Raw genomic sequence first — 21781 nt, 5'->3', positions numbered from 1 at the left:
TCTACTGAGGATGAAGTGCACTGGTCAGTTAGTGTTTGATGGCCGTCAGTTGGCATTAGAAAGCCAAGTATCTATAATCATCATTATAGACTAGTGACTAAACACTTATTTACATAAGAGATGAAGAAATATCAGAGATATGTTGTAATTTAAAGGTATCTGAAGAAAATAAGAGATTTTTAGTACCTAGAAGATAGCTACCACAAGAAAACCAGTAATTATATATATATATATATATATATAGCAAGGAGTTGGACACGACTGAGTGTCTTAGTCTTAGTCACTCAGTCGTGTCCAACTCCTTGTGACCCTATAGACTGTAGCCTAACAGGCTCCTCTGTCCATAGAATTCTCCAGGCAAAAATGCTGGAGAAGGTAGCCATTTCCTTCTCCAGGGGATCTTCCAACCCAGGGATTGAACCTGTACTTTCTGCATTGCAGGCAGATTCTTTACTGTTTGAGCCACTGGGGAGGTTATGTGTGTGTGTATGTGTATGTATATATATATATATATATATATATATATATAATTGAATCAAGTATTTCCAGGAATGCATTGTCTTACTCTGTCACTTGAAACCACATTGTTCTTATTTAGAGGGAATTCAGAGATTCATAAGTAAAGGATAAGGAAAATTAAGGAAAAATGATTTCCAAATGTCAGTATATAATCACAAATCAGAGTACTTTTATGACTAGTAAGTAGATATAAAATATTATTGGTAATGACTTACATTATCAGCATATGTTTTATAATTTATGAAATGTCTTTTGCCATTACTAAGTATATAAATGTTTCTGTGAGCCATTTGATATTTTCAAAACATAAAAGCAGACTTCTTTTCACTGAAAAGCTACTTGTGAATACCTTGTTAAAGTGACCATTTGCCTTATTTTTCTTTAATACATTCTTTATATAAGCTTTGCTGAAAGCAAAATGACCTTTTTTTATAATAGTATTAATTACAGTCACATTCTGTCTTGGTTTAATGCGGCTACAGAAATTCCTTTTATTTGCAACAAAAGAGTAAAGAAATGAAACCAGGGACTCTGTAGTCTGCATTTCTTTTACCTCCTTCCAATTTTTATGAAAATAAAGTAGCACTTTAATCACAACTTTATTATTTATCCTTAATCAAATGCAACTGTAATTTCTAATTATTCATCTTAATAATGAAATTATATTGGGAGAGTTTCTGTCATATATATAGACTGCTCTCAAACTATCTAATATAATTATTAATGAAAAAAGAGCCATAATGAAATGTAACTTCACAAATATTTTGAGTTCACGTTTATATGAGGGGGATGCTGTGGATCATTGGCATTAATTGATGATGACCTGAGATCAAAGGCAGAGCCCTATGGAACTCCAGCTTTCAAGGTAGCATAATAAGTCTGAAATGTCAAATGAAATCTTCCAAAAATGAAATTTAAGCTACAATAATGGCCCATCAAAACTGTCAAGCTGGCTATCCAAGTGATATGTATATGATTGATGATTTCTAAAGCTCTAGGAAAGTGAAATAATTCTTAGACAAAAGGCCAAAAGCAAATCCTTAAGTCCAATTACAAAAAAGTAAATTTACCAAAGCTGTCAGCAATACACAGTCGCTGACCTTACCAGGAGACAAAAAGATGAAAACAAAAGAAAGATCAGTGAATAAAACCACTAAATAACCATTTTAATCAAGAAACTATAATTCACCTGTTATCTTACATACACCTGTGTATAAAGCTCTAAATCTCAGAATCTAGTGTAGAACATACCACTGTTGAAAGCATAAAAGCTCAAAGGTACAGATTTGGCATCCAGCAGAGAATGACAAGTTGTAAGAGCACAGAAAGCTGCGGTGATGGCAAATCCCTGATTATATAAAAGTAATTAGTGTATTTCTGGTCAGAACAATCCTGTCTCTATAGCAGTTTGTTGGAATTAATAATAATAAGACTTAAAAAAAATCCTTAACGTATGTCTCCAACTCTACTGCAAGCATTAAAAATAGAGCTGTGAAATCTTCATGAAGCCTGTGAGTTGAGCATTCACTGCTTCACTGCTGAGAGAGGAGGCAAAAGACAAGCTTGTGGAGGATATTTAATTAAAGTCAGAAAGACTTTTAATATAGAAAAATTAGTTCAGTGAAAAATCTCTTTTCTTTTCCACTAAATCAGAAGTAGTTTAAACACTGAAATGAAAACTGGAAAAAGAGGGGAAAAATAATTCCTTAATTGGTCTAGCCTTTTCCATTGCGCTTCTGGAATTCTGACCCTTTAATATTTTCTGTGTGTTGGATACCAGGCTGTATACATTGACTATGCCAAAGTGTATATGGCCTGGGGTCTGTCACCAAAATACTTAAAGGGATAGACAGGTGTGTTAATCAGCACATATGATAAAATGGGATACAACTTAATATGTTAAAAAGGACAACAGAAGCTTTAAAACCTGCCTTTCCTTGTATTGTAGATATAGTCAAGGGAACTTTCAAAGAGGAAATGTTATCTGAGCGTTTTCATGATAGTTTGAAACTTATCAGAGAATCTATAAAATGTACTTAAACAGGAAGAAAATTTGAAGGGCATTGACATGCATAGATAATTAGAAATGACAAATTTGAAGCTTATTTTCTATTATGTTTCCACAAATTGCATATTTCACACAATTGGTAGTCAGCTGTACGTAATGAACAAGTATAACAAGCAAATGGATTAATAACTCTTGAAGAAACAGTGATTATATTTAAAATTAAGTCAGTCTTGACCACAAGGCCAACAATATGCATGAGGTAGGTTACTAAGAGGGCACCAGACTTCCTTCCATAGTTATTTAATAATTACTAAGCAGGATGTGTTAAATGAGAAGGTCATAGACTCTGGCTTATTAATACAACTGGGGTAGTTGATTTCTTCTAAGTATTCTCCACATACTCATACGGGGCCAAAACCTTGAGTGGAAATCCTAAGAAGAAGGTTTTCTGCCAGAGGAGATTCTGGAAGTTAATGATGACCTATGAGATGTCACTACATGGTTTTAATGGGATGGCATGAAATTGAATTCATAGGAGGAGTGCTTCTGTAAGAACAGAAAAAATATGCAAAAATTCTAAGGCACTGGGAAATGTTAAATTAGATTCTTGACCATTATTCTTCAGTCCTGTTGTGGAAAAGGATCTTAAAAGCTTAAAATGTTTTATTTTTCTGGTTCATTGAGTACCTTTACTTTTTGTTTTGTTAAAATATTTTTCTGGTACCCTGTAGAAGCTTAATTTAATCAATGATTCTATTTTATAGTTGAACTACTATATTGTCCATATGTTGTTTGGTCTTTATTTAAAACTTAAAAGCAAAAATATATATGAGAGGCTTTCTCTGTTAAAGATACATTTCACATTTGCATCTCTTGCTCTTCTAATATAACAGATATAAACTTTCCGTGGCACTTTTTAGTTTTCACTAAGAGGAAATAAATTGGATTTGAATTCATATGAAAAAAAAAATACTTGATTTTCAGGCAGAAAATTTGGTTGAATACTCTTTTAGCTTGGGGTCCCCCCAAAGCAGACATTGAAGCAAAGAGTTGTTTTTATTTGCAAACATCAACCAGGAAATGGAAGTGAGGCTTAGAGAAGAGGTAAAACCAGGATAGAAGAAAGGCCGAACAAAGATGGGATGGGTTACTAAGATTCTAATAGATTCCCTTGGCACCATGTGAGAAGTCTTATGAAACGTGTCTAGGAAGTTTTCACTCAGGTCCCAGAATGTGGAAATGTTTATTGATTGGTCCTTATCGCTCACAGTTCAATGGTAGTGCCATAAATTTCTGGATGGGGCACATTGCGAGAGCAAAGTAGATTCCTATGGATTCCCCACACCATGGCTCAGAGAAGCCCAGGAGGGACAAGTAATGTAGATGGTTTAGGCCTGAGTCAAGGCTGGTAGCTGGAATAGGGGAAGGGCCAAGAACTGGGAACAAGAAGTGCCTAAAGTAGAGGTGGTGTGCTCTTGAACATAGAAAGAAAATGGTCTAGAAAAATTAAATGGGCAAATTTACAAGTATTGCAAAATATACTTTGTAGAGAAATATAGAAGATAAGTATGGAAAAGTTCTAAACTGTTCTCGTTTTCAATTAATTCCAATGACCACATTTTCATCACCCTGTCCTTAGGGAGGAAGCCCAGATTCTTTCATCTTTCTTTATACTTTTAAAACTCATTGAATTTATTCAAGCATGATTGTGTTAATATAGGTTGTATTCATATTAGGTCTTCCCAGGTGGGGCTAGTGGTAAAAAAAAAAAAAAAACAGCCTGCCAATGCAGGAAACATAAGAGATGCAGGTTCAATCCCCGGGTCAGTAAGATCCCTTGGAGGAGAAAATGGCAACTCACTCCAGTATTCTTGCTTGGAGAATCCCATGGACAGAGGGGTCTGGCAGACTACAGTCCTTGGGGTGGCAAAAGAGTCAGACATGACTGAAGTGATTTATCACGCACTCACACACGTACTCATATTAACTTCATTTGGAAATTAAAACAGAAATTGTAAAGTGGATTGAGTACATTTAAAACTGAAAACAATAAACATGTTTCAAGATAATCATGATAATAATTTTATGAAAAATTTTTGGGAAATGTTTGTATTTCCCAAAACAAGACATAGTGAAAAGACTCTCACTGTTACATGGTCTCTTCAATGTCTGGATTTATAGAAGACAATTGGTTTCTCATATCTCCTTTACATTCAGTCAGATGAAGTATCATATGCTATGGATCCTCTAGAAAATACCATTTTCACTCCTGGGAGTGAAAATGAAAAAAGGTGAATGACATCTTAATATTATTGCGAAAATTGTCCTTGTAGATTACATGGTTTAATTTTAGAGACTCCCAGAGGATATGGATGCTACTTTGAGAACCACTGACCTATGCATATATGTACAGCCCAATCTACCTCATTTCTTAGTTAGTCTTATGGCACCATCACACTGAATATTACCATTGCCCCCAAACTGCCTCTAGACTCCTAACTTTCCACTCACCATTCCCTCCCCACCCTCATCTTTCTTTACCATATTGGTGCTTGTCTAAATCCTTTCAGTTTGCCTCAGGAAACATTCCATAAAACTTCTCTTTGGCAAGCATCATTTTCTTCTGGCTCGTGACTTATTTTTGTTTTGCCTCCCTCACTACTTTACTTTAAAGGCTCCATGCCCTCTAACTGACGCTGTGTGTACGTGTGTGCTCAGTCACTCAGACACGTCCGGCTCTTTGCAACCCTATGGACTGTCAGCCAGATTCTTCTGTCCATGGGATTCTCCAGCCAAGAATACTGGTGTGGGTTGCCATTTCCTCCTGAAGGGCATCTTCCTGAACCAAGGATCAAACCTGCATCTACTGCATTGGCGGTCAGATTCTTTACCTCTGCACCACCTGGGGAGCCCCTAACTTCCCAGATTGGTCAATAAATAATACCTGTTGAAAATAATGATATTTATTTTTACTGTGTCATTTGCCTGTCTTAGAGCATGTGAAGCAACAAATCTCTCATCTATGCATTTCATTACTGATGGCTTTACTATTATAGACTGAGGCTTCAAACCTGAAAGAGAAGACTTACATGTGTGAGCAACTTTATCAGATCAGTCAAATGATGTAGCTGGCTAGCAGAGCTCTTTTTTTCCTTTAGTTCAGTTCAGTCGCTCAGTCGTGTCCGACTCTTTGCGACCCCATGAATCGCAGCACACCAGGCCTCCCTGTCCATCACCAACTCCCAGAGTTCACCCAGACTCACATCCATCGAGTCGGTGATGCCATCCAGCCATCTCATTCTCTGTTGTCCCCTTCTCCTCCTGCCCCCAATCCCTGCCAGCATCAAAGTCTTTTCCCATGAGTCAACTCTTCACATGAGGTGGCCAAAGTACTGGAGTTTCAGCTTTAGCATCATTCCTTCCAAAGAAATCCCAGGGCTGATCTCCTTCAGAATGGACTGGTTGGATCTCCTTGCAGTCCAAGGGACTCTCAACAGTCTTCTCCAACACCACAGTTCACAAGCATCAATTCTTCGGCTCTCAGCCTTCTTCACAGTCCAACTCTCACATCCATACATGACCACAGGAAAAACCATAGCCTTGACTAGACAGACCTTTGTTGGCAAAGTAATGTCTCTGCTTTTCAATATGCTATCTAGGTTGGTCATAACTTTCCTTCCAAGGAGTAAGCGTCTTTTAGTTTCATGGCTGCAGTCACCATCTGCAGTGATTTTGGAGCCCAGAAAAATAAAGTCTGACACTGTTTCCACTGTTTCCCCATCTATTTCCCATGAAGTGATGTGACCAGATGCCATGATCTTCATTTTCTGAATGTTGAGCCCTTCCAATTATTGTTTATACTACTTAGAATAGACAGTTTTGTTTGACAGGGGTTAAGTGAAGACTGGAGAAGACAGTTTATTCAATGCAAAGACAATACTTGTAGTTTGTAATTAGTAACTAAGTATCTCTCACCAGCTTTCAGGGATGGCTGATCTTGGGTTTTTGCAGGATACTGAAATATTATTGAACTTGCGAGTAAAAAGATTAATTTCACACTATTGTCCTGCTGACACACAGCATGGCTCAGACTCTGATGAACTCTGTCAGGTAGCTGGTCCCTGGTTGGCATAGACCAGAAACTACCAGGAAGCAGAGATACTCAGTTTTTCCTTATTCTGTGAATATCTGAACGTAGCTGAAGTTAAAAGGAAGATAACCAAAATCACTGCAGATGGTGACTGCAGCCATGAAATTAAAAGACACTTCCTCCTTTGAAGGGAAGTTATGACCAACCTAGATAGCATATTCAAAAGCAGAGACATTACTCTGCCAACAAAGGTCCATCTAGTCAAGGCTATGGTTTTTCCAGTGGTCATGTATGGATGTGAGAGCTGGATTGTGAAGAAGGCTGAGCACCGAAGAATTGATGCCTTTGAACTGTGGTGTTGGAGAAGACTCTTGAGAGTCCCTTGGACTGCAAGGAGATCCAACCAGTCCACCCTAAAGTAGATCAGTCCTGGTTGTTCATTGGGAGGACTGATGCTGAAATTCCAATACTTTGGCCACCTCATGCAAAGAGTTGACTCATTGGAAAAGACCCTGATGCTGGAAAAGATTGAGGGCAGGAGGAGAAGGGGACGACAGAGGATGAGATGGCTGGATGGCATCACTGACTCTATGAAAATGAGTTTGAGTGAACTCCGGGAGTTGGTGATGGACAGGGAGGCCTGGCGTGCTGTGATTCATGGGGTCACAAAGAGTCAGACACGACTGAGCGACTGAACTGAAGTGAACTCTCCTGCTGCTAAGTCGCTCAGTCATGTCTCTGTGACACCCCAGAGACAGCCCACCAGGCTCCACTGTCCCTGGGATTCTCCAGGCAAGAACACTGGAGTGGGTTGCCATTGCCTTCTCCAATGCATGAAAGTGAAAAGTGAAAGGGAAGTCACTCAGCCATGTCCTACTCTTAGCGACCCCATGGACTGCAGCTCACCAGACTTCTCCATCCATGGGATTTTCCAGGCAAGAGTAACTGAACTCTATTGCCCCATAATTCAAAGATTGCCTAATCATGGCCATCTTAATGCTTATACCTATACTATTTTCTTCTCATACACAGGTCCTACAACCACACACACACACACACGCGACCCTGGTAGCTCAGCTGGTAAAGAATCTGCCTGCATTACAGGAAACCTGGGTTTGATTCTTGTGTTACAAAGATCCTCTGGAGGAGGGCATGGCAACCCACTCCAGTATTCTTGCCTAGAGAATCTCCATGGACAAAGGAGCCTGGGAGGCTACAGTCCATGGGATCAAAGAGTCAGACATGACTGAATGATTAAGCACAAACCAGCTTATATATATATATATATATATATCAGTCAGATCAGTTCAGTTGCTCAGTTGTGTCTGACTCCTTGCAACCCCATGGACTGCAGCATGCCAGGCTTCCCTTTCCATCACCACTCCCAGAGCTCGCTCAAACTCATGTCCATTGAGTTTGTGATGCCATCCAAACATCTCTGTTGTCCCCTTCTCCTCCTGTCTTCAGTCTTTCCCAGCAAAGTGGGCAAGGTATTGGAGCTTCAGCATTGGTCCTTCCAATGAATATTCAGGACTGATTTCCTTTAGGGTTGACTGGCTTGATCTCCTTGCAGTCGAAGGAACTCTCTAGAGTCTTCTCCAACACCACAGCCTATAAACATCAATTCTTCATTGCTCAGCTTTCTTTATGGTCCAACTCTTACTGCATGAGTACTGGAAAAACCATGACTTTGACTATATATATATATATATATATATATATATTCATAATAACATAGAAGAAGAAGTACATATGTATATATTCTCCCTATCTGACTGTGAAAGGACAGTTTTAAAACAGAAATGTTCTTTAACCAAGAACTAGCCAAACTGAAAAGTTTAGCATAGTTGAATGCAATGAGCTTGTAAGTGCCCACGTTTTTCACAAGTGATCCTCACTGCCTGTACATTAATCCTTCTTACAGTCACTTTACAGAGAAGGTGCACTTCAGTGAATCTGGATACTAATTAATTTCAAAGCTGTAATGCACAGCAAAAGGATATATCATTAAAATAACAGGATTAGTTAGATTAAATGACAGTTCAATAGGAAAGGAAGTTTTAAATTCCATTTGTAGATTAATCTGTAGAGTAAAGCCTTACTGACTTCAGGTACATGCAGAGTGACAGATAAGATATCTCAGTGTTTTGGTTAATATGTTTTTGTGTAGTTCTAAGCATATGCTGCTATACCTTGGACGTTTGGATCCTCTCAAGTTATTTAATGAAATTCATTCACTTAAAATATTAATAGATTCACCAAGAAGGATTGTTTTATTCATTATAAAATACTTCTGATGCAAATATTATGGGAAAGTAGGACTTTGGGGGAAGTAGACAGAAATAAAATCTGAGAGAAATAAAAGTGCTGTTTTATTATTGTCTCTTATTTTCAATGAATTAACAAATATTTACTGACCCCACTCTGTGACCACCCCTTTTTTCTTTGCTTTTGTTTTAAACTTACTGTCTCTAGTATGTCATCTCCCACAATTCAAGTATCTTAATAAAACTATTGTTCCATTTATTCACTATTTTTTGCTATCTCTCACTTTCTTCAATCCTTTCAATCCTTTTTTTAAACTACAATTTAAATTGATAGTAGATAACGTCAAGAGACCCTTAAAGCTTTGCAGTAATCACTTTGCATTTCCCAAGTCACTTCCCATCCCAACTCTCTTAAATAAGTAGTTCAGTCTTCTTTCTCCTCAGTTCTTTCAATACTTTCTCCCTTATCTTTAACCTCAAATTTTACTTTGTAATCACTGAGAAAAAGGAAGCTGCCAGAATAGAACTTTTATATCTTTTACCAAGATAGTTACACACCTGCCATACCTATGCTCATATTCTCTCCCTTTCTTTAGATACCCCAGATGAACAATCTGTGCCCCTGCTGCTGCTGCTGCTACTAAGTCGCCTCAGTCGTGTCCGACTCTGTGCAACCCCATAGACGGCAGCCCACCGGGCTCCCCCGTCCCTGGGATTCTCCAGGCAAGAACACTGGAGTGGGTTGCCATTTCTGCACTAGATATCAGCTTCCTTGTCTTCTGAGTTACAATTAATCTCTTCCCTCTTTGCAGCCTCAGATTTCTTTCTCTATTGAACGATTATTATTAGCATACAAACATGCTGCTATTCCTTCTACCTGAAAAGAACCCTTGCTTGGTTAGACTTTTATCTCTAGCTAATACCCTGTTTATTTTCTCCAATTAACAGTAAAGCTCCTCAACAGAATTTCCTAATCTTTCCTCACTCAGTGATAACTCTTGCTCTATGTATGTATTCTTGTGAACCCATTTAAACCCAATTCTCAACATGCAGAACTGCTGAGCACAATGGAACTTTAAAAGGCATATTTGTGGGCATTAAATCTCATTGTAAATTTTATAAAAAATGTTAACAAATTGCTTTGTTTATAGTTGAGGCTGACTTTCAAAATTCCAGAAATTGCTTGACTGCTCAAGCTTGGTTAGTTTCTAATGGCTGTTAAGCCAATCAGTAGACAATACATAGAGATATCTATGTATCTATGAAATAGATATCTATTTCATTTTCCTACAGTAGGATATACATATGTCTGTCATGTTAAGTCAGGTAAAGAATGCATGGAGACTAAATGGAAAACTATTTAATGAAGTTTTTGTTTCCATTGAAAACTAAGTTAAGAGATTCTGCCAATGTTTTATTTAAAAATGAAAATGGTGAGTGTACCTAAACTGTTACAGATTACTCACTTGAGTCTCCTATGTTCATCTGGTAACAAATCTAAACTATTCTCTGTCATAAGAAAGGATGAACAACATCTGAAAAGTTGCATTCATTCATGAGTATATATTTATTACTTATTAGGTGCTGACTGTACAGAGATGGCATGATATGATCCCAAATATATATTGTTTATGTTGGTTCAGCTTGCAATGTGTCATGTTATTTGAGGGTTAAACTCTAAAACTTTGTGAAGTTACAGAACTAATCAAATGTAAAAATAAAGTAGTATGTTTAGCCAGGGCTTTGTAATAAAGAGACTAGATTAGAAGAGTTGTTTCAGTAGATATGTATTCTTCTGAATTCTCTCATTACTTGCACTGAATAGATTATTTTTTTTCTCTTTTGCTGAGCTTCATCTAACAGCTGCACACGTTTCCTCCGGCTTCTCTCTTTTAATCAAAAAATTTTATTTTATTCATTTTAGTTTACTCAAACCCTGTCTGAATAAAGAATTAAGGGATCGCTGTATCCCACTCCCCCTCCTCCCCTTTTTGGACAAAAGAGACATTACACATGAGCAGAGAGACTTCATGTGGGTCAAAAGTCAAGGGATAATGCCAGGCCATAACGAGTCTTGCTCCTCCCAGGAGCCTTCACTTCAAATCCGTCTGGGTGAGACATGTGTGCACATCCAGTTTCCCAGAGTAGATCAGGTATAAAAAAAACAAACCAGGTAATCGGCTAAGGGTAGACAAAGACCTGGAGGAAGTGACCTATATAAATGACTTAACTGCCTCTTTATTGTGCTTCTCCCCCTAGGGGAACGCCCACACCCTTTCTCTCCAGGTGTGCAGCCCTCTGCCGGGCATGCATCTTAACTAAACAAATCATTTCTCTGCAAGCTCTCCTACTTGCTGTTGTGCTATGTTTCTAAAAATAAACTTTGTACCTGCATTTACAGTTTTTTGCCTCCAGGATAAATGCATTTTTACTGGGGGCAAAGATCCAGGGGAAAAAATAGTTTTTAGCCTCTAGCCCTTGCTTGTCTGGTGGTTAGGAGTCCTGATTTTCATCCAGGCAACCAAGGTTCAGTTCCTAGGGAGGGACTTAAGATCTTGTTTTGCGCCACTGCGTACTGCTGCCTCACTGAGGTCAGAAGAAGCAAAAGAGAGAAATTAAAGGAGACTCTTGGTCAATTTTAGAAAGTGAATAATTGCACTCTTAAAAAGAGGAGGGATGTTTGACATTTGTTCTGACCAGTGATTTCATATAGTCACAGCAACCAGGAAGAAACATCCACAGAAGATTTTAAAAGGATATAAAAGGTAGAAAGTTATGTAATTTCAACATTACTAAACATATTCCTGTATACGAGTTAGTCAAACAATGATGGAACAGAAATCATTTGATTACAATAGTATGTTCATATCTTTAGCTTACTTACATATTACATAGTAATAAAAATCTATAATGTCTTATTTTCTTATTGAGAAAAGACATCCGTTCATTTTCTCACATTTTCCAAGCTGATTTTGTGCCCTATGGGCAGTTCTATCACAATTCTGGTAGTTTTAATTCGTTTTTGAGGAAGACGGAATTATTTTACGACAGTGGGTGGGCTCATCTATAGGCTACTCCCTTTCCCTATTTTGCTCTGCTTATGGTGACATTGAACTACTCTGGCCTTTTTTCCTATTATGTTATAATAGACAGCCATTCATACAACCAGTAAGCCTAGCTGCTTCTGGTGGTTTGCCTGACATAGTGACTAGCTCAGATAGTTCATCAACACTACTGTACCAGAACCAACGCTAATTCCAACACCGTATCCTTCTATCCAAATTGGGAAAGGAGTACTTCAAGTTTGTATATTGTCACCTTACATATTTAACTTATATGCAGAGTACATCATGCAAAATACTGGGCTGGATGAAGCACAGGCTGGAATCAAGATTGCTGGGGGAAATATCAATAACCTCAGATATGCAGATGACACCACCCTTATGTCAGAAAGTGAAGAGGAACTGATTAGCCTCTTGATGAAAGTGAAAGAAGAGAGTGAAAAAGCTGGCTTAAAACTCAACATTCAAAAAACAAAGATCATGGCATCCAGTCCCATCATTTCATGGCAAATAGATGGGGAAACAATGGAAAGAGTGACAGACTATTTTTTTGGGCTCCCAAATCACTGCAGATGGTGACTGCAGCCATGAAATCAAAAGATGCTTGCTCCTTGGAAAAAAAGCTATGACAGACCTAGACAGCATATTAAAATGTAGAGACATTACTTTACCAACAAAGGTACATCTAGTCAAAGCTATGGTTTTTCCAGTAGTTATGTATGCATGTGAGAGTTGGGCCATAAATAAAGCTGAGTGCCGAAGAATCAATGATTTTGAGCTGTGGTGTTGGAGAAGACTCTTGAGAGTCCCTTGGACTGCAAGGAGATAAAGCCAGTCAATTCTAAAGGAAATCAGTAATGAATATACATTGAAAGGACTGATGCTGAAGCTGAAGCTCCAATACTTTGTCCACCTGATGTGAAGAACTGACTGATTAGAAAAGATCCTGATGCTGGGAAAGATTGAAGGCAGGAGGAGAAGGGGACGACAGAGGATGAGATGGTTGGATGGTGTCACCAACTCATTGGACATGAGTTTGAGCAAGCTCTGGGAGTTGGTGATAGACAGGGAAGCCTGGCATGCTGCAGTCCATGGGGTCAAAAAGACTAGGACACGACTGAGTGACTGAACTGAACTGACCCTTCTGTCAAGTCTAGTGCTGTGTTTGTTAAGTTGCTGCTTGTGCTGTGTCAAGGGATTCTTCCAGCTGTCCACCACATTCCAGTGACCTGAGAAACAGGGTCTCCATAGCATAGCTTTTCTATTCTCCTTACTATTGCTCTTCTGTGAGTGAGAAAGGGCTGACATTGAAAATAATTATTTGCCCAAAACAAGTTCTTAGTTGCTGCTCTTAGTCAAAACTATTCTTTAGTCACTCTTTACTAGAAGTTTTATGGTAACTCATCTCACTACTAAAATGAAGTTTTTCCTTGAATTATCTTTTCTTCTATAATTGTCCTGGGTTTATAATCCCAGTTTGTGGCATGTATCCACTACCTGTATTTATCCCTTTCAGTCTTCCAATGTCCAGGGCATATCTGGAAATTGTATATTTAAAGCAAGAAGTAAAATGCCATCACAGGCTAGATAGAGAAAAGATAGTATGTTGAATTTGGATACAAAGAAATCTGTATTACAGCTCTGTAGTTTACTAGCTGCATATAACTGAGCAATTTTAAACCCTCTTGATGTTCAGTCGCTCAATCGTGTCCAAATCTATGTGACCCCATGGACTGCAGCACACCAGGCTTTCCTAAATTTCACTGTCTCCTGGCGTTTGCTCAAACTCATGTACATTGAGTTGATGATGCCATACAAATATCTTATCATCTGACACCCCCTTCTCCTCTTGCCCTCAATCTTTTCCAGAATCAGAGTCTTTTCTAGTAAGTTGGCTCTTTGTGTTAGGTGGCCAGAGTATTGGAGCCTTGGCTACTCCATCAGTCCTTTTCAATGAATATTCAGGGTTAATTTCTTTTAGGATTGACAGGTTTGATCTCCTTGCAGTCCAAGGGATTCTCTCTCTTCTCCAGCACCACAGTTTAAAAACATCAGTTATTTGATGCTCAGATTTCTTTATGGTCCAACTCTCACATCCATACATGACTACTGTGGAAACCATATCTTTGACTATATGGACTTTTGTCAGTAAAGTGATGTCTCTGACTTTTAATATGCTGTCTAGGTTTAGTATAGCTTTTCTTCCAAGGAGCAAATATTTTTTAATTTCATGACAATAGTCACCATTCACAGTCATTTTGGAGCCCAAGAAAATAAAGGCTGTCACTTTCTCCTAATTTTCCCTATTCATTTGCCATGAAGTGATGGAGCCGTATTCCATGATCTTACTTTTTTGAATGTTGTGTTTAAAGCGAGATTTTCACTCTCTGCTTTCACCTTTATCAAGAAACTCTTTACTTCCTCTTTGCTTTCTGCCATTAGGGTAATGTCATCTGCCTATCTGAGGTTATTGGTATTTCTGCCGGCAATCTTGATTCCAGATTGAGTTTCATTGCACAGTTTTCATATGATGTCCTCTGCATGTAAGTTAAATAAGCAGGGTGACAATATACAGCCTTGACATACTCCTTTCCAAATTTGGAACCAGTCCATTGTTCCATGTCTGGTTCTAACTGATGCTTCTTGACCTGCATACAGTTTTCTCAGGAGGCAGGAGAGGTGGTCTGTTATTCCCATCACTTAAAGAATTTTCCTCAGTTTGTTGTGATCCACACCGTCAAAGGATTTGGCATAGTCAATGAAAAAGATGTAGATGTTTTTCTGGAATTCTCTTGCTTTTTCGATGATCCAACAGATGTTGGCAATTTGATCTCTGGTTCCTCTGCTTTTTCTAAATCCACCTTGAACATCTGGAAGTTCTAGGTTCACATACCAGTGAAGCCTAGCTTTGAGGATTTTGAGCATGTCCTTGCTAGCATGTGAAATGAATGCAATTGAGTGGTAGTTTGCACATTCCTTGTCATTGCCTTTCTTTGGGATTGTAATGAAAATTGACCTTTCTCAGTCCTGTGACCACTGCTGAATTTTCCAAATTTGCTAGCATGTTGAGTACAGCACTTTAACTGCATCATCTTTTAGGATTTGAAATAGCTCAGCTGGAATTATACAATCTCCACCAACTTTGTTCATAGAAATGCTTCCTAAGGCCCACTTGACTTCACACTCCAGGGTGTCTGGCTCTAGGTGAGTGATCACACCGTTGCGGTTATCTGGATCTTTAAGATTCTTTTTGTACACTTCTTTTGTGTATTCTTACCACATTTTCTTAATATCTTCTGCTTCTATTAGGTCCATACCATTTCTGTCCTTTATTGTGCCCATCTTTGCATGAAATGTTCCCTTGGTATCTCTAATTTTCTTGACGATATCTCTAGTCTTTCCCATTCTACTGTTTTTCTCTATTTCTTTGCACTGATCACTGAGGAATACTTTCTTATCTCTCCTTGGTATTCTTTGGAACTCTTTATTTAATGGGTATATCTTTCCTTTTCTCATTTACCTTTTGTTTCTCTTCTTTTCTCAGCTATTTTAAGGCCTCCTCAGACAACCATTTTGCCTTTTTGCATTTCTTTTTCTTGGCAGTGGTTTTGGTCACTGCCTCCTGTACAGTGTCATGAACCTCCGCCCACAGTTCTTCAGGCATTCTGTCTGTCACATCTAATCCCTTGAATCTATTTGTCACTTCTGCTGTATAATCATAAGGGATTTGATTTAGGTCATACCTGATGGCCTACTGATTTTCCCTACTCTCTTCTATTTAAGTCTGAATTTTGAAACAAGGAGTTCATGATCTGAGCCACAGTCAGCTCCTGGTCTTATTTTTGCTGACTGTATACAGCTTCTCCATCTTTGGCTGCAACGAATATAATGAATCTGATGTCAGTATTGACCATCTGGAGATAGCCATGTGTAGAGTTGTCTCTTGTTGTGTTGGACAAGGGTGTTTGCTATGACCCATGGATCTTCTCAGCAAAATTCTGTTGGCCTTTGCCCTGCTTCATTTTGTACTCCAAGCCCAAACTTCCTTGACTCCAGGTTTCTCTTGACTTTGCTGCATTTCAGTCCCCTATGATGACAAGGTTATCTTTTCAGTGTTAGTTGTAGAAGATCTTGTAGGTTTTTATAGAACCATTCAATACTTCATCTTTGGCATTAGTGGTTGGGGCATAGACTTGTATTAATGTGATATTGAATGGTTTGCCTTGGAAATGAACCAAAATCATTCTGTCATTTTTAAGATCACACCCAAATTGAATTGCAGAATCTTTTGTTGACTGTGAGAGCTACTCCATTTCTTCCAAGAGATTCTTGCCCACAGAAGTAGATATAATGGTCATGTGAATTAAATTTGCCCATTCTGGTCCATTTTAGTTCACTGATTCCTAAATTGTTGATGTTCATTCTTGCCATCTCCTGTTTGAACACTTCCAATTTACATTGATTCATGTACCTAACATTCCAGGTTCCTATTTAATATTTTTCTTTACAGAATCAGACTTTATTTTCACCACTTACACATCCACAACTGGGCATCATTTCTGATTTGGCTCAGCCTCTTCATTCTTTCTGGAGCTATTTCTCTGCTGCCCTCCAGTAGCATATTGGACACCTACTGACCTGAGGAGTTTCTTCTCTAAGTGTCATATCTTTTTGCATTTTCTTAGTGTTCATGGGGTCTCAAGGCAAGATTACTGAAGTGGTTTGCTATTCCCTTCTCCAGTGGACCACATTTTGTCAGAACTCTCCACCATGACCCAAATCCTGTATGGTGTCCCAATTCAGTATCTGTAGTGTATTCCCAAAAGTGTATATTGAGATTGAGTGGATATACAATATCCAATATCAAAGTGGATATTGATATTGGGATTTTATAGGACTACTATAAGGATTACATAAAGATAATAGAGCCAACATTTGGCAAATGCTGTAATTGTTAAAATTTTTCATTGTCCAATAATAAAAGTAAAATTAATTAATGTTTATTAAATCATTATTACATATTTTAAAAGTATTTCATTCATACTTGGTTCCTTAATCTTCCTCCGTTCAACCTGACTTCATTCAACTCTGTCTTAACAGATGTTTGATTTGCTTTCTTCTTCCTTTGATTCAGATAAGTAAATTACCCATTCTGGTGTTAGTAATATGAACCTGAACCAGCAGCACAATATTTGCAAACTTTATGCTAAAGCTTGTTAGCCTTTTCTGTTTTCATGCAAGAAAGTTTCCCAAGATTATAAATATGATGTTAATTGTTTTTATAGCACATTTTCTGTGACTAAAAGTAATGCACACTATTGCAGAAATTTAAAAAATCATGTAAATACACAAACATAAACCCATTCACAAACCAACTAGACAGAGGCAATCAGTTAAGAGTTTGGCATATACACATCTATTTTTTTTTAAGTATATGTTTAATTAAAATGTGAGCCTACTATAGTTACTGTTTTGTACCAACCTAAAAAAAAATTGCTAATAAAGGGTGATATATCACTTTAGGAGAAAACTCCCACAGCATCATTTTAATGAATACATGATTTTCATAAAATGGATTTAGTGTAATTTATTTAACAACACATATTTCAAGATTGTCTATTATCCAGTTTTGTTATAATAAACAATACTACAGTGAACATCATATACATAAATCTTTATGCCCATCCTTAATCATTTCTTTAGGATAAATTGCTGGAGACAAAATTGCTGTGTCAAAGTATATGCATGTTTCACTTATTTCTTGTGACTTAGTTTTAAATTACAAAGTAATAAATGCACTTTGGAAAAAAATCAATCACTAGTGAAACACGAAAAAAATGATTAGTAGACATGTTCTAAATAAGTATCCCACTTTAGAGATAAATACTATTATTACACAGTTAATTTTTAAAATTTTTTCCCACAATTTGTTCTCAATATTTAAGCATATTTACGTACACACATTTATATTTGCTAATATAAGGGGCTCATTTTACAGATGTTCTTTTTTATCCTTACTTTTTTACTTAATGTACTTGAGAAATACTGGCAGAAAAAATAATTTTCCTCTTTTATCTTAAACTGTTGCCTAGTATTTCATAACATAGTATTCAACAGTATATCCTAAACGGGTATATACTTTATTTAACCAATCCTCTCTTAATAAACCTGGAGTTTATTATGTTTGCCCTTGTATTCAGTGATATAATGGACATACCTCTAAAATTGTCTCTGTAAAATTTGGAAGTATATTTATAGGATGGATTTCTAAAATTTGAAAGTATATTTATAGGATGGTTTTCTAAAAATAAGTGAAACATAAAATAATGTGTATAATTCAAAATTTGGTAGTGTAGTTAAGTATTTTGAGCATGTAACTATTACAATCAGTATTCTTATTTTCTTGAAATATTTCTGAGATATAATGTAAATAAAAACTGCATTTGAAGTAAAAACTATCTTTTCAGAATATTAGATAGTTTTAGTGTTCTTTTTATGTAACTAACACACTATATTTGAAGACTTAGATAAATAATTATAAAATTTAATGGTAAACAGATATAGTCACTTCCAGTTTAAAATAATTGAAAAAATAGCAATTTTTTAAAGGATATGTTCAAATTTACAAATGAAGCTGTGTTATTTAATGATTTAATGCTACAGCATCACACCTTTTTACCCACTACCACTTTCTTTTACATTTATTTTACATAAACTACCATGGACATCAGTCAACTATCTTGTTAATTTTATTCATCCATTTAACAAATATTTAATAAGTATTTGCTTTATGCAAAATCCCAATCTAGTTGTTGGGGCTGTAACAACAGACCAAAACCCCAATACCTGATTATTCATGGTGTTTACATTCTAACAGGGAGAAAACAAATTGAACAAATACAGTATAGATTGTGAAAGGTAGAAGACAAATTGAACAAATACAGTATAGATTGTGAAAGGTAGTCACATATTAAATGAAAAACTGTGTAAAGTCTTTGTAAAGTCTGTGTAGTCTGTGTAAAGTATCCTCTAAATTGAACATTTAAAAATCAAACAACCTAGTTAGAAAATGGACAGATATAAACATTTCATTGAAGAGGACAAATATTTCAAATTGACACAAGAAAAGACCTTAAAACATCAGTAGCTATTAGGGAAATGCAGTTTAAAACCACAGTGAGATATGCTTATATATATGGGATTGCCCAGGCAAGAATACTGGGGTGGGTTGCTGTTTCCTTCTTCAGGAAATCTTCCAGACTCAGGGATCAAACCCACCTCTCCTGCATTGGCAGGTGGTTTACCACTGAGCCACCTGGGAAGCCCACATACATATTAGACTGGCTTAAAAAATGATGATAGCATCAAATAGTGGTGAGGATGTGGAGAAACTGAACGATCATTCAACATTACTGGTGAGACTATATGATGGAAGAGTCCCTCTGAAAGCCAGCCAGGAAGCTTCTTTAAAAACTAACTATGTATCTTCCATGTTACCCAGCAGTTTTCCTCCTGGGCGTTTATCCCAGATAAATTTAAACTTACGGTCCTACAAAAACTTCTGCAGAAATGCTTATAGTCCTTTTATTCATAATAGCCAAAACTGGAAACAATGCAAATGTCTTCCAATACTTGAATAGACTGTGATACATCCATACTTGGAATATTTCTCAGCAAGAAACATATGAGAACATTGATTAAATATAATAATTTCAATGAGTCTTGAAATTTTGCTGAGTGAAATAAAACCAGTCCCCAAAGGTTGCATTCAGGATGATTACCTAACACTTGGGAATGAAAAAATCATAAAAATGGAGAACAGATTAGTGGATGCCAGGAAATAAGAAGACAGGAAGGGGAGATGATTGGTGACAGGAATGTGGGTGTGACTATAAAAGGGAACCATCAGAGAGCCTTGTGGTGACACAAATGCTCTGTATCTTGACTGTTTCAATGTCAATATCCCAATTATAATATTATACTATAGTTTTGCAAGATGTTACCTTTGGGAGGAAATACATAAAGGTAAAAAGGAACTCTTAGCGTTCTTCCTTACAAGTGGATGGGAATTCATAATTATCTAAAAATTTTATTATAAGTTTGACTTTTATAAAAACAAAACTCATAGCATTAATGTCCTATATAATATCACTTTCAGTTCAGTTCAGTCGCTCAGTCGTGTCCGACTCTTTGCGACCCCATGAATCACAGCACACCAGGCCTCCCTGTCCATCACCAACTCTCGGAGTTCACTCAAACTCATGTCCACTGAGTCGGTGATGCCATCCAGCCATCTCACCCTCTGTCGTCCCCTTCTCCTCCTGCCCCCAATCCCTCCCAGCATCAGAGTCTTTTTCAATGAGTCAACTGTTCACATGAGGTGGCCAAAGTACTGGAGTTTCAGCTTTAGCCTCAGTTCTTCCAATGAACACCCAGGACTGATTTCCTTTAGAATGGACTGGTTGGATCTCCTTGCAGTCTAAGGGACTCTCAAGAGTCTTCTCCACCACCACAGTTCAAAAGCATCAATTCTTTAAACAATATCACTTTAAAATGCACTCAATTTTCATGAGTGTAAAAATATCAGTGTTTGCAAATTTTATAGATTTAGTCTCTTTTTCAGCATATCCTTTATTAATGAATATTCAAATCTGGCACCACTATTTCTGTTTATTTGAACTCACTCATTCAATTACTATATATTACTTCACATTCTCATCCCTTCCAATAACATAGACTCATTTTATCATGCAGGATTTTTATTCCTCATTTTCATTTTTAAAAATGAAATTATATTAAAATACGCTTCTGGAATATATTTTCTTAAATGTCTTATCCAGTATAAACTACAAAATAATAACAGTGACAATCAATGGGTTAGTTACTAACATTATTTTGTCCATGAATTGTAGAATAAGGAATGTAGAACATATTAAATGTACCTGAAGCATTATTTCAATATAGAAAGAAAATTTAAAAACTTTGAACCAATGACCTTTTTGAATGTTTAATGGGATACTCATGAACACTTCAAGTGACTTTTGATAGCCTGTCAAACAGCTAAAGTAATTAATTTCCTTATGAGACAATCATATTGGTCATAAAAATCTGAAATATGTATTTAAGAAATCATAGACATATACTAATTCAAGCCTATTATGTAAGAACAACAAAAATAATGGTTATACTAGTATCAGTTATATTTCACCATGAAACATATAATTTTGTCTAAAAAGAAGTTTGCCTATGATTTTCAAAGGAAGAGCCACATGAACTTTGGCAAACATTATTTTGCAAATGCCACTCTTAAGAACAGTACCACTAGCAGTAACCTGACATTTATAACTATTCTAAATAATGCAACAAAAGCATTTTCAAGGTTCATGTGTATCTTTTCATATGCAGACTTTGCAGTTCTCTTCAATAATTTAGCTTGTTTGGACACATCTTACTGAATCATGTTTTTTGAACTGAAAATATACATTATCTTGTGAGACAAGCATTTGCAAAAAGTTATACTCTTGATTCTCTTCTTTACCTGACCCATTTTTTTTTTTTTTTGGTTTTCTTTGACCTCTTCTACTATTGATCAGGTGTTAGATCCTTGAGAGTTAAACATTTGTGGACCACATTCATCTGCTTTGGTTTATTTACTTTGATTTATTTATTTTGGTTAAATTGAGATATATGCTATTTATAGATACCTGTAAACTTTATCTGGTAAATTGGCTGAGAATCTGAGGTCCTAAAATGTGAATACTTTTATTTCAGACTATTTCCCTAACTAGTCTCTTTCTTAGCACTTTGATTCTGACTCCTGTATTCCTGACTCACT

This window comes from Bos grunniens, chromosome 17 (assembly GCF_055505025.1).
Source record: "Bos grunniens cultivar Pamir isolate PY7600 chromosome 17, Bosgru_T2T1.0, whole genome shotgun sequence".
Lineage (NCBI taxonomy): Eukaryota > Metazoa > Chordata > Mammalia > Artiodactyla > Bovidae > Bos > Bos grunniens.
This window is presented reverse-complemented; position numbering follows the sequence as displayed.